Source organism: Centruroides vittatus, unplaced genomic scaffold, assembly GCF_030686945.1.
Source record: "Centruroides vittatus isolate TY-2023 unplaced genomic scaffold, ASM3068694v2 contig_299, whole genome shotgun sequence".
Classification (NCBI taxonomy): Eukaryota; Metazoa; Arthropoda; class Arachnida; order Scorpiones; family Buthidae; genus Centruroides; species Centruroides vittatus.
The window spans coordinates 20916-35904 of NW_027121909.1; positions in this window are offsets into that span (position 1 = coordinate 20916).

Genomic DNA, 14989 nt, shown 5'->3' on the forward strand with positions numbered 1-14989 from the left:
ATATTTAAATTTATTTTCATATTTGATACTCTTTTGTACGTTATCAGTCTAATATGCAAATTTAAATTATTATTGATTTGTGTTTTTTGAAAATTTATTAAATATCTATTGAACCATTTATTTTTGACAGTATTAATGAGTTTCTATAATCTTATTAACAAAAATTAAGGAGTTTATTTTACATCTTAAAATTTGTGAGTTGGATTCAAGCAGTTTGTATATTACACTGATAATGTGGAATAATCAACATCTTTTCAGTTATACAGATTTTAGTTCTTATAATATGAAAATTTTTTTAAATATAATTTCAATAACATGGGTAGATTTATTTATTGCTATTTTGTTTATTGAAATTTAAAAAACAACTAATTTAGGTTTGTTTTTTACTTAATGTGTTTTGAAGGAAGAAATTTCAGTGAATAATGATTTATTTGTTTTTTTTTTTTTTTAGAAATCAAAAGTACTGATTATTATAGAATATAGCAGGGATGGCCAACTTTTGTGTACATAAGATCTACTTTTTATCTTAAAAATGTGTTGCGATTGACTTGTTGGCCACCCCTGGAGTATAGTATTAAAATGTTTAAATTTAACTCATAGTATGATTTTATCTTATGAAATATAAATTTTGTAAAAGATTTATTGAAGGTAAAATGGGCAAATTAATTACTTTTAAACAATGTAATGAATAAAAATTAATTTAGTGAACTAAATATTTTGTTAAATAAAAAAAAACATACAGAGGAAAGAAAAAATTTACATTGTCAACCAAAAATCATTCGTATTCCATATTTTGAATATTTTATAAAATAATGAATATTAAAGACAGCATATTTTTTTTATTAAATTATATTTGCTGTTTTAAGTAAGTTTTATTTTGTGATTGTTTCATTGGAATTACAGCAATGATGGAATAGGCAAATGTCAGGAATATAGTCCAAGAAAACTATTCATAAAATCTCTCTTAAAAGAAAATATTGTAAGTTTAACTTTCTTCACAATTGAGCAAATATTATGAAATTAAAGATTCCATTATAATGTTCAAATGCAAGCGGAAAGCTTTCAAAAAATATCATGTTGATGATGATGGCAAAAGTAAAAAGTACGCTAATGAAAATCTAGCTTAAAAAATTGAAAATGGATGCTGATGATGATGCGGGAAGACTGTTAAAGAAAGTGAAAATGAGATGTCTTAAACATACTGCAATGGTGATTAGCACATTTTTCTTGTAGACTTTAAATCATTATAGCTGTGCAATGAAGTTTTATTTACAAGTACAATACATTTGTATATAACAGAGTATGATATACTAGTGATGTAATATATGCAACTCCTTAATCTATACTAAATCAAGGACTTGATTTACTGTAGATGAAGGGGTTTTATAAGGTATAGATGAAAGATGATCAGTTCAGCAATAATTTTCTTGATAAACTGACCTAGTTCACAGATCCATTTAAATCTGGAGTTTGGAGTGACAATTTTTAAGTTTCATTGGCTTTTATACAGGATGTAATGAAACTCTATGCCAATGTTTTATGGGTAGATTCTAGAGTCAAAAATAAACATAAAATCCATTATAGATGCTTTTCAGAATTTGCTTCAAGATCTGGCTTACAAAAAGAAAATACTTTTCAAATTTCCTATGTAGTAACACTAGTTATCAACTTTTTAAAAGTAATTTGGCATCTTTTTATATACATATCTATCAACAGATTAAGATAAGTAAAGGTTGTCCAAGTAGGCACTACTATAATAAATGTTAACAAAGCTTTATCCAGTTTAAGATTTTTCAGTATTCACCCACTTTAATACTTGCCAACCTTTAGATTGAAGAATAGCTGCAATGTTGGTAGAAAAATGCTATCAGCATATAAAGTGAAAAAATTCTGTATTAACATTGATATTGCACAATGCTTATATTAAATACTTTTAATAAACAAAATTTAATTTTCTTTCTGCATATGATATCTTACAAAGCTATCCACATGAACACTGTCGAGGATAGCTTTAACATCACAATTTAAAAAACTCGAGTATTTTACGAGACATCATAAATCTGTACTTAGATTTACAATGTATCATGAATCTTGGTATTGTATGATCAGTGCCACCTATTATGTGATTTTCTGCTTTGTTAATAATTTCTTTTGTTACAGTGTATTCATGACAGTTGCTATCAATCAGTTTATTGACTTTCACTGCAGTTATTAAGGACAATGATTTTTCTGATTGTGATTTATTTCCTATCTCTGTTTTTTTTTTCATACTGGATATTTTTTGCTTTTTCCACGCAGCAATGGAGGGCCTCCCATACATTGCTGTAGGGAAAGCAAAAGATGGTTCTTTGAGAAATCTCAAAGAACCATCTATTCTGTTTTCTTGAGAAAGTCATATCATAGGGCCTATATATTCTTAAATGATGAATCAGCTGTTTCTTCATTTTGGGTAGCGAAACTGTAACACTCAATAATTTGGTCTAACTGTAAAAGTAACTCGTTTCCTTCAGCTGATGCCATAGTTGATTTAACAGTAATGGCACTAACGTTGCCAGACTTGACGATGCAATTTATCTTATCTGTCATTTAAAATTATCGCATTTGAACTAAAATTCTCATACATATACCAACATACATGGTTCTTTTCAGTTGAAGGAATCAACGTCGTTCTGGTACACTTCATTAGTTCACAATAAAATACAATGTATTTGGTATTAGACTCGTTAAATGAACTGTTTGTGATAATATCAAATTCTTTAAAAACGCTAACAAAAGGGAAAAGTGCAGGGCCATTGACAGAGTATACAAAATGCTGATGGTTAGCAACTATGCACTTTACAGTAAAAAACAATTGGAAAGCAAGAGTTTTTCAATGTAAATTTACTCTGATTAACATTTTGTTTTTTACAAAATTAAACAATGATATACAAGCAGTTCAGTTTCCAGGTATTAAATAAAACAGTTTCATGATTTAAAATAGGTTTAATTTGTACATAGAAGTTATAAGTGACTACTAATGTTTTCAAAATGAATCCGTGGTTTGTTGAAATATTCGCTACAACAAATGGCACTGCGGCAGATTCAACGTGGCTGGACTTCAAGGAAACAAACCGATTCTAATGATGTAGCTCTAAATATTTAAACAATGGTAAGTTATTGTTGTGTTTACGGTTGTAAAAATAACACAATAGCAAGGTTGAGGCCAGAAATTTTAAACGCGAAAACGTGTACATCGCCGTTTTCCTGTAAGCCTAGAAGTTTGACAGTGGTGTTTGGAAAGTCAGTGGAATCATGCTCGACATTCCAAACGCCATTGTCAAACTTCTAGGCTTACAGGAAAATGGCACTGAACGCCCGATGTACACGTTTTCGCGTTTAAAACTTGGCCTCAACCTCGCTATTAATGGAGAAATAGTTTCTCAATAGAAAATCTTTATTGCGTTTTTGTTCAATATGTTAACTATATTATATTTTGAAGTTTAGATGGATTATAGAGTTTCTTCTCTGTTTACAAATAACAAAATTTATACAATGCTTATATAATCCGCTAATTCCTGATGTGCAAGTAGAAATACTATAAAATCTTATGTGGCATATTTTTTTTTTACTCTTTCCAGTCTTGGCACTAGAAGAATCTTTTTACAAGCTCTTCGTGGATTTTGTCAGGCTCACATTGGGGCTGCTAGATGGCAATGGAGTCCAACAAAACCTGGAAGACCATCCAGAAAAATTCTTGGGGTTTTTCAGCCGTCCGGTTTTGATCTCTGGTCTCAGAGCATTATGTTGATGCCGATGTTGTCATCCTGTAGGAATATTTTGAATTAAATGGGGGAAGAATAATAGGTTAATTAATACTTAATTGAATACAGATAATTAAAAACATCAGTGAGTCAGTTGTCCGAATGGTTTTGCAACTGAATGTCTTTGTGCAAAATGGAGCTCTTTGCTTTACTATAAAATTGATTTTAGAAAGTATTTACGGGTGCAAAATATTTGTTTTGATTGGCCAGAAAACTCTCTAGATCACAATGTAACTGCAAATGTTTCAGAGCTCTGGGAAAATAAACCCCCAAAGGAAAATTTGTCCAATAAAAAATAATTTGCCATTGAAGTCACAAAGACTTCAATGGCAAATTATGTGCAGTACTTTCAACACAATGGAAATTGTATGTTTCCATTGTGTTGAAAGTATGCCTGATTGTGTGAAAGCTGTAATCAATATAAAGTTGTATGACATAATAGTAGTACTGTTTTAAAATTTTAATTTTTAGTATTTTCTTTTATGCTACTAAATATAGACATTTACGACCACTTGAAAGTTACGAAAATAAGATTTAAATCCAAAAACTACTATATTTTGAATTCTTTGTGTGGTTGTAATAATATGGCCAGTGAATGTATTTTAATGATAAAATTTAGAGGTAGAAAAAGATGAGAAATTTCATAGAATGCTATGAAAAAAAAGGAAAACTTTAATAAACAGATAAGAATTCTCATTAAGAAAGATTGGTAACATGCTGACGCCTTAATGTCTTAGTCGTCCAGCCAGCCGTGTGACATTTAATTCTAAACATACAGTAATGAGACGTATTTGAAAGAGTTGAATGTTTGCAACACAAATGCTTCAATGAAATGTCCAGAACCGTGTTCAATAACACAATTCTTGATAGTGCTGCTTTCCAATAACTGCAAAACTGATAACATGGTTACTTATTAAATTTTTTCTCAATTCCTTTAAACTATTAGTTCCTCTTCCTTCTTTTGCTCGTGTTTAATAATAGAAACTATTGAGAGATATACTGCAACTGTAAATAGGTTATGTTTCATAATACAGAGGAACCTGGTTAACTCGAAGTCATTTTCATTTTCTTTCCCCGATCGTCTAGCAAAGAGATTTACGTGTTAAATCAAACTGTTAACTCGAATTCTTCCACAACTCGAATTCTTTTAACTCGAATGATGTTTTGACAGTATTTTCATAAACTCTCTGGAATTTTAATTTAAATAAAACAATTAACGTTCATCTATCTATCTATCGTAAACTAATCTAAAATTTTCTATAAAGAGCATACAACCAAAAATAAATATCGTGTCATGTGACGGCGGGAAGCAAAGGTTGGCTTCCAGACAGCGTGTGACCTTGACACTATAACTGCAATTCGAACCTGCTTTTCTTCGAACTTTTTTTTTTGTTTGTTTTATTTGGTTGCTGACGGATTTCTCCGACTAGCTGACGTAATAAATAAATGAATTTTGATAAATTAATTTAAAAAACGATTATAGTCTGATTCTACTTAAAAATGTTAACCTTTGCGGCAAAATTTTAAAAATATAACAATCGTAAAGTGGCATGTTTGTAATAACAAAAAAAAAGCATCAATTTAATGCATAGAATATCTCAATTTAAAAACACTTAGGAGTGAATGGATTAACTATTCGGAAAAGCATTTCTCGCTAGTTTTTCCGAATGGTTAATCCGGATAAAAGTTTCTTTTCAATACCGAGAGGTTTATATTGACAATGATTCTACATAATAAGACCTATGGAAATATTGTATGGATAATTTTTTATGGGTCATCAATAAATCGATGCTCCTTGATTTTTAGCCAAACTTCCATAACTCGAAGTCCAAATTTTTTCCCCCGACCGATTTGAGTTAATTAGGTTCCGCTGTAACTTCAAACGTTTGTTTATACCTAAAGATTGCCAACCAAACCTACCGCTTAAAATTATTCAGTTTTAATGACTTGATTAACTTTTAATTTCTAAATTTTCCATTATTTTAGGTATACGAATCGTTATGTACGAATACACAAAAAATATTGCTTCTAGAAGTCGAATACTAAAATAATGTATAAAACCATGTGTTTGTTTCCCTAATATTATTGTTTCTTTTTTTGCCGTTTGATGGTGCATTGAAATATTTCGTTATAAAGCAGAGTTTCCAACCTTACGGGAGAAAATTATCGTATCTGCCTCTTGAAATTATCGTATCCAAACAAAAACATCTGAGATGTAAAAAATTACGCTAAGTAAAAATTTATGACAATTTAGATGACAGTCAAAGTCAAAAGTTTTCTTAGGAGTTTTTCTTTGGTAAAGATAAGCCACGAGACTTTTACCTGTATTATTATTTCTAAATTTCGCTTCCAAGCGGCTTATCTTTATCAAAGAAAAACTGTTAAGAAAAATTTTGATCGTCGTCTAAATTGTCATAAATTTTTACTTGGCGTAATTTTCTTTTACGTTTCAGATGTTTTTGTTTAATAAATATATTATTACTTTAAGACCTAAGACGATGACATACAATTCGGTCGGCGCCGACCAACGCTTTCGATATGCCGTTTTGAAAAATTGTTATAAAAAAGTTTTAATTCGCATAAATTTGAGCTTTTATAATTCTGAGTAATATTTTCAATAAAATTTATTTGTTAAGCCGTAAAACTGAATTAGCTCTATGGAAAACCCTGTGAACTTTGACTTATCGACCCGGAAGTTTCGCGAACCCTTCACTGATAACGAGAATGACTTGAGTTTAAAATTTGAGCTTTCTAGACCAAGTAGTTTTTCCTCTATGGGCGTCTGCAGTGGAGAAAAAAGGAGAAAATGCAGCTTTTTTGGCGATTTTTGCACTTTTCAATTGCTTATATTTCGACAATGGCTTTATAGAAAATCTTGAAATTTTGCACACTACCTAAGAAAACAATTTTCTTTCGAACGAGATATTCGGAATTACTTTGGGTGTTTGGGGGCGGAGAAATCGACCCCCGAATATCAGCAACTCTAATTCGTGTATATGTAGTTAGTCAATGACTTTTTTACTTGACAGGGAGTCACTGCCGTGACTCCTGATTTCACTTAAAGTTATCGTACGGTTATCTCGATCCGTTACGCTTACGTCCTCTATCTGTAGAAATATCAACTAGATTCTCCTATGTTAGAATCTCAGACTTTTTATCTGCCACCTCTTATAACGAAAAATTTTTAGATCCCATTTATACAATGAACATTTCACGACTCTTCCTAATAATATATGGTACAAAATAAACCTCTTTAAATGGGCATAATCTAATATTTACGTTTTTCATACAATTTCGACATATTAAACATTAACAAATATGTAACGCATTCCTTCCTTTATATACATACAATAAGCGTCAAAACTCCCCAAAGAATGCAGGAGTCTATTTTAAACTGCAAAATGTTGTAAAGCACATTTAGTACGAAAAGTTTATTTGCATACTTATATGATTACCTATATAATTATCTGAACAGCGTAATTATTTTATTAATAATAATAACATACAAAGAACATTGGGAGAATTTTGATACTGACTAAATTCTATATCAAATTTGTGGAAAAAGTTCACTTCAATAATCCTCCTTTTTTCCGAAAAAAACCATAATGGGCCTCTCTCTGCAAGCCCATTATGGGTTCGGCCAGGCCCACAATGAAGCGGCCAGGCGGTGAGGGATGGGGACCGACATATCCGGACGGACCACCCTGCGAAAAATTCCTGGGATTTTTCGAACCGTCTGGATTTGATTCCGGGTCCCCCAGAGCAGTAGCTGCCACCTTGACCTCTCGGCCATCCGGCCGTCTTCGCTTCAATGATCATTATAGGCTCTTTTGGCCTTTAAAACTTTTCTAATGCGATCAGGCATAGAATTAATGATAATCTTGTAATCGTTCAATGTTATTTTGTTCCACTCATTCCGTACATGTTTCCATAATTGATAAATGCTTTCAGGTGGGGCTGCATATTCAGACAAGCGACGTTTAAGAAGGGACCGTATGTGTTCAGTCGAGTTGAGATCACGTAATTGAGACGGCCATTCAAGCAGGCTAATATTTGATCCTAAAGCCATGAAAGAAATTGCCCTCCTGGATGTATGTTTTGGTTCATTATCTCGCTGATAAATGAGAGCGCCTATCAATGTGGTAACAAATAATTGTCAAGTATCTCAGTGTAAATAACGCTATCCATTTTATTAGGTATAGAACAAACCATTCCAGGCTCAAAATAGGTAATACAGCCCCAGACCACAAGACTACCATTACCAAATTTCAATGTCGCTCAGTTATAGACTTCATTGATGTAGTTCATACCTATTTTCGCCCATCTGAACCAACTCTATTAATTTTGGATTCATCTGACCATACAATCTTCTAAGATCCAGTCTTTGTAGCATTGGTAAAATTATGTCGTTTCTGTTTATGTAATTTGGTAAGTTTAGGCTTCTTGAGCTTACAAATTACGTTTTAGGCATCTGCGGATAGTTGAAGTACTCACTTCTATTCCTAAGCCATGCTTCAATTCTCTCTGTACTTGTGATGATGTATCGCAACGTCCACTCGTTATCAAACGTACGCAGTGCCTTCCTGTTTTGGCGCTCAACGTTTCTTCTCTGCCAACTCTTAAATTTTCGTGATATGATAGCTCACTATTTTTTATTCTGGATACACTCGAACGCCTAACATCAACTTCTAATGCTGTTTTCTCAACAGAAAACTCTTCTTCGGCAGGTCCACAATGCGGAATTTCTTCTCACTGGAAAGATTCTTCATGATGACGCATATCAAGCAGCGGCTTATTTTGATGCTAATATTTCATTAATGTGCATGAAATTACATTGTTTAACGTTTATGTTAGCGTGAAAATCATCCTAATTCAACAAGGAAAATTTATACATTGATATTTTCTAAATATGAAAATTATTTTAATTTTTTGCTATTCTGTGAATATTGTAATAATCTTACATCTGATTTATTTCCTTTTACTTTCGCGTATCGAATAGTTTTTGCTATTTTTCTATAGTACATAAGAACTTTGGGAAGATTTTGACGCTTATTGTATTTCATATACATAAACCTTAGTTTTTCGAAATTTTTGCAACCGTCTAAAATTTTTTAGTCAACTCCCGAATGACGCGATCCCCTTGTTTAATTAAGAAATGCTACCCTACATCCAAAAAGTCTGTTTAGACAATTCACAAGATGGAAACTACTCTGTAATAAATTATATTTTGTACAAGTAGAAGCATAGTGACAGTTCGACAGAATGCTTATTTGTACAAATTTTTTTTGGACATCAATTTGAGCATTTCACAATTGATCTGAAAGTATAGCAGTTAGCGGTCTCTAAAGATTTGAAAAAAATGCGTCTTATAATCAAGAATATTCAGTATTAGCCAGTGTAAGTAAAAACTCAGTAGTTTTTGGCGGAGAAAAAAGGCACAAAATATTAATGAAGAAAGTGATACACGTTAACGTCAAAAATAAATCCCAATTTTCATTAATAAAAATTAATTTATTGGAAAATGCGGTATTAATCTTAAGTGAAACGACTTCCGGCACAAAGTAAGAAATGCTAGCATTTTTTATTACAGAAATAAGTGCAAATAAAATGAAATTTTAAATATCTTTTCTAATCAAAAGAAAGCAGGATATTTAAATTATGGATATTTTATTAAATATTTTGTTCAATACAGAAACGATAATGGTTCCCAGTGGTGAGAATTGTAACTATTTTTGAAACTGTCCATAGTTTACCCGTGTCGAGATAGATCGATAAAATTTTATGGATACGTTTATCTCTCAATTATGTCTCAAGAGTGGTCTAAAGGTATTTTACTTTAATTATAGACATCCTGTGCAATTTTAAATATAAAATATTAAAGCATTATAACAGTCAAGTAATACGAAAAGAAATTTGAGTCACAAATTGATACTCAATTTTAAAAATGTATAAAATTTAATAGATTAACTGGAACTGATGTAACCAGTGTCGACTCGATGGTAACTTGCACCTAAGGCGAAACTGACGTTTGCCGCTCTTGCTTCAAGAAAGGTTTCCAATACAGAATACTTATACAGTGGTAGCTCGAAACACGAATTCAATTCGTTCGTAGAGGGTATTCGAGTTTTAAAGCAATTTTTTCTCTAAGGAATAATGTAAAGTGAATTATTCTATTTCAAGCCCCCCAAAAACGCCCATTTTAATTCTAAAAAATCGTAATTTAAGCTAGGAATCTTCTCAAACTGCAAAATTATTTCGATATTCATATGGTTATATTTATCATATACAATTTCTATGCCGTAACTGAAAAATAAGCTTTAAATTGTTTCAAGCTGAAATAATTGAGAATTATGGCAAGTTGTAGTCAATTACAACTGAAATTTTTCCGCTGAAAAACAAATTATTAATATTGGTTACTATTTCGAAAAGGATATTTTTTAGGAAGTTCTTTTATTCGTAAATGCCATAGACAATTCATTTAGTTGATCATCATTTGTATATTCCAGCTGGAAATTAAGATGCATCAATGTAGAATGTAAAAAGAGATCTGAGAAACTCGCAGTAACGGAACTATATTGATTTTATTGATCAAATATCGTTTATTCTGTTTTATACCATGATATATCTCTACTAACCTCATTGATTTAAAAGAGCTAGCAATAGAATGCTTACGATCGCATATCAGTTATGAGGATGTAGTCTTGGTAATATAAACATAGAATTAGGAAACTTAAATACTGTAATTGTTTTGCCTTTGGTGGAACCAGTCGCGCAAATGTTTGTATTTTCTTATCTTTTCTTTTCTTTCGAAGACAGGCCTTATCAACTTTCCAACGATATAAAAGGATGAAAAATTCGCCAGTGTTTAAGTTACGTCACTACATTGTGTCTTCGAAAGAAAAGAAAAGATAACTTAAATACTGTAATTGTTTTGCCTTTGGTGGAACCAGTCGCGCAAATGAAGTTTGTCCTGTCATGATAATAAGAATGTCTACTCCCCTTGATTAGATGTTCAAGACACTTAACACGAGTCTCAGCGAATCGCTTTAATACATGAAATTTTGTCTCAATAAAATTCTCAATTCTTTAAAATATTCAAATACATTGCCATCGATTTCAAGCTTATGCACAACACTAACTTTCATCCAAAAGGCATAGACATGCCCGTTTTCATCCCGTTACAAGCAAAAAGTCACATCGAGCTTCGGAAGTTAATTAATGTTACTTTATATATAACTTCTCCATAAATAATTATATTTAAAAAGAAGTCTTTCTATAAGATATATATGTTGGAATTATATATGTAAGTCATGAAGCAATATGTTTGACGACTTTGATGTATGAAGGTGCAAATTTTATCCAGAAATGCAGTATTTTATTGCACCTATAAAACAATTAACCCTTTCATATAAGTCGTTACATATAAGACAAATAAAGAAAACTGAATGGATAATACAAAAGAATCTCGATTTACACGAGATCGGTATAAATGTATGGCGAATGTTTTGGTTAATCCTTGAATTTACGCATTTTACTCAATAATTCTGAGTATTTCCTTTTAAACACACTTTAACATTTTTCTGTTAATTATATATGTCTGCATAAGTGCCTAGAGAATCATGTGGGAGTATAACTCGTTTCGCGAATCGGGATACTGCAATAAAGAATTGAAAATATATCCATCTTCCGATGACGGTCGTTCATTTAATAATAATTGGATGTATAAAAAACGATCTAAAGAGAAAAGCAATACAGAAAATGGCTATTTTATTGTAAAGCTAAAAATTCATTGATATATAACAGAGCCGGGAAAGTAAAAATCAATTTCATTTGTGGAGCCATTTATAAAATGGAGTTTCTCGAGGACATGTTGCAAATTTGGCAGCCTTAAAAAATATTATATGTGAGAAGAATCACGGAAATTAAATTACAGTCGGCCGTTGAACATCGCCTTCCCGTTATCCATCCTCAGAATGGGGACCACATTAAACAGTATTCCCTCTATCGCCAAGATCTCTGTTTAGCATGAATTGTACAAATAAAATGTTTGTTGGATGCAGCACCAAAAGTTTTATAGTGAAGAGTTTTAGTACTAATTTTTTTTTAATGGAAATATTTTGAAATGTCCTGAAATGTCACTATTTCAGATTTGATCGCATTTGGTATGCTAAATATCTCTCTAGAGAACACTGAATAAGGGTAATTTAATTACTTGGTATATTGCAATTTTTAGATTTTATATAAATCTGATTAAAAGGATGGTCTAGAAAATTATTTTTATATATTCATGTGATATGATTGAAATTATAAAATAAAAGTAATAAATGTTTATTATAAATCTTTAAAAAGTAAAAGACAGTATATAATAATTTTTATTTTGAAAGTATTGATTTCTTACATTTAAAATTTAAATTCTTTTTAAACATAAATTTTAAATACTAGAAATTTTAAGACAACACTCAAAATTTTGAATTGATTTTGTAAAAAGTTTTCAATAAAACAATAAAAAAATATCAAAAACAGATATCTGTAAATTATTATCTTGTTTGTTTAATATTAATTAAATATCAATAAATTTAATAGTGAGAGAATATTTAAATTTTTAATAAATATAATGTTGGAATATTTATAATAAATAAGCTTCAGAAATGAATTTTTAATATTTTTATGTAACCATAAAATTAATAATTTAATATTTTATGTAATTCAGATGATAGAAAATCAAAGATAAAAATTCTTCTTTCCTGTCAAAGAAATATTTTTTTCTGATGAGACGGAAAACATCAGAAATGAGATAAAGTTTTAATAACTTTTAAGTATATTTAAAATTTAAATTAATTATATAAAAACAATAAAATGAAAACAGAATAAATTATTTTAATATATTAAAAGTTAATAAATTATAAAAGCATTTTGACAAAGCAAATTATTTTTATTGTTTATTTAATGTACTATACATTATTATTGTATGAATTTAAATTGATTTATTATCAACATCTGAAGTTTATCTTGCGATCGAATGAAACTGTTAAAGGGAAAATTTAAATAATTTATATAATAATTAATAATTTAAGGGGGAAAATAATTTATATAATTATAAATTATTAATTTACATAAAAATATTAATAAATTCTGTAATCCATTAATTAAAAATTCTTAATTAATCAATAAAATAGCCAGGACAATAATAAAATAGAAAAATATTCATAAATTAGGAGAAACTATAAATGTCTTCATATTTTGTAGCCTCAAATAAGAGATTGACTTCGCCCGTAATGACTGTTGTGTTCCTGAGGTGTTGAAAGGACAAAATATGAAGATATTTATTGTTTCTTCTAATTAGTAAATATTTTTCATATAAATTCTTAATTCTTTGCAGTGATTTTAATCTCGAATTTGTAAAACTTTTTATTTTTATAAAAAAAATCTTATCAAACTTAAGAATATATTTATTAATTTTTAGGTAGATATTTTAAATCTATTATTTTAATTACTTCAGGATATCTTTCTATTGTTTTTATGTAAAAATTATAATCATAATTTGGTTTTACATCATATCTGCAAAATAAAAATATATAAATCACCACAAACAGTATTTTTAAAGCAAACAGTAATGTACTTAACACATTTAATCTATTAAAAAAATAGACGAAAACGAGATAATCAAGGAGCTGAAAATTACTACAAATAAAGAAAATGATTTCAGAGTCAAACAAAGCACTTCAAACATTAACTTCTCAAATTATCTCCAGTGCAATTTAATTTATTTATTTATTTTTCTTAATGTTTATATACGAAGCAATATCGATAAACTTTTCAACTGTTAATATCCTTAATTATTTCGGTTAACAATGCTCTTAAGAACAAAAATACACCAAAATAAACAGAGATTTGCCTACAGTTTCATAAAAAGAATATTACATATTTGTTTAGCGTTACATTCATTAGAAGGTAATATTCTAATGACAAATAAGATTCAAGTCTCAAATGAATATTAACCTTAGCAGAGGTGGGCAATCCTTAGCACGTGGCACGCTAATGACTTTTTTCAGGCAATATAAAAAAGTTGCTTAAAAGTAAGAACTTTCGAATGTTAATTTGCATGTAATTAGTAGAAAGTACTTTTAGGAATGACAAAACGTTTTAATTATAACAAGTTCGAAATGATCTGTTTCTTTTGTCCATTACCGCTTCAAATTCAGGTCTCACTTTGAAAAATAAATATCCAGCATCTTTACTGAGTCGTATGTTTTAACTTAATGGAATACTTTTGACAAAATTACCAGGACGATAATTGTAAATTCACAAAAAAAAAGTCCAATAAAAAGTTTTCTTTATTATATTATATATTAATGGAATAGATTTTTAGTAGAGCGATACTAAAACAAATGCAATAAAGAAACAAACACTATCAACTGTTTTAGTAATAGTAAATAAGCTAATAAGAAAATCAAATGAACATCCTATTTCCAACACATCTGTCTCTGCGATATGACTTATAAGCATAGTTACCAATTTGGCGGAAAATTCGATAAATCTATTGATAACTTTCTCATAGTGTTATCTAGTCACTATACCAAATATCCTGCTTCCAAAAATTTTGATTTACACATGGAAAAATTTTGTGTCAGATTTAACGATTTTGGCACGCACATATAAAAAGATTTCCCACTCCTAAACCACAGAATTTCCCAGAATAAAAATGGAGCGATGAATGGAATCTTGAATATGTATCACTCTGCCTCTATAGTTAAGCAACAAAAATTCTTCGAAACGTAATTTCTGCAAAAAATGACGAAATATTCGAATTTTGAAAAAACTTTGACAATTCAAACATTACGTCATATAACTTTATTATTTTTCTATTGGAGTTTTCATTCAAGAGTCGCAGCTCTTGTAGTAAACTTGAGTTTTACTAAGAGGATGAAAGAGTTTGTTACAGCTTTAGAGTGGTTCGAGTGTAATTGTTTGAAAACTCTTATTTACAAAAATTTTTTAAAATATTAAATTACTACAAGAATTTTTAAAATATTCAAGAAATCAAAAAAAAAAAAAAATTTAAATATCACAAGACAAAAATTGGACTGCATTAATGGCTTTTGATAAGACAAACAAATGATAGTACGATGTGTGCAGTAGGTATGACAACTCTAGTATTTCTGTACGTAAATGATGTTTTCTGTGATTTT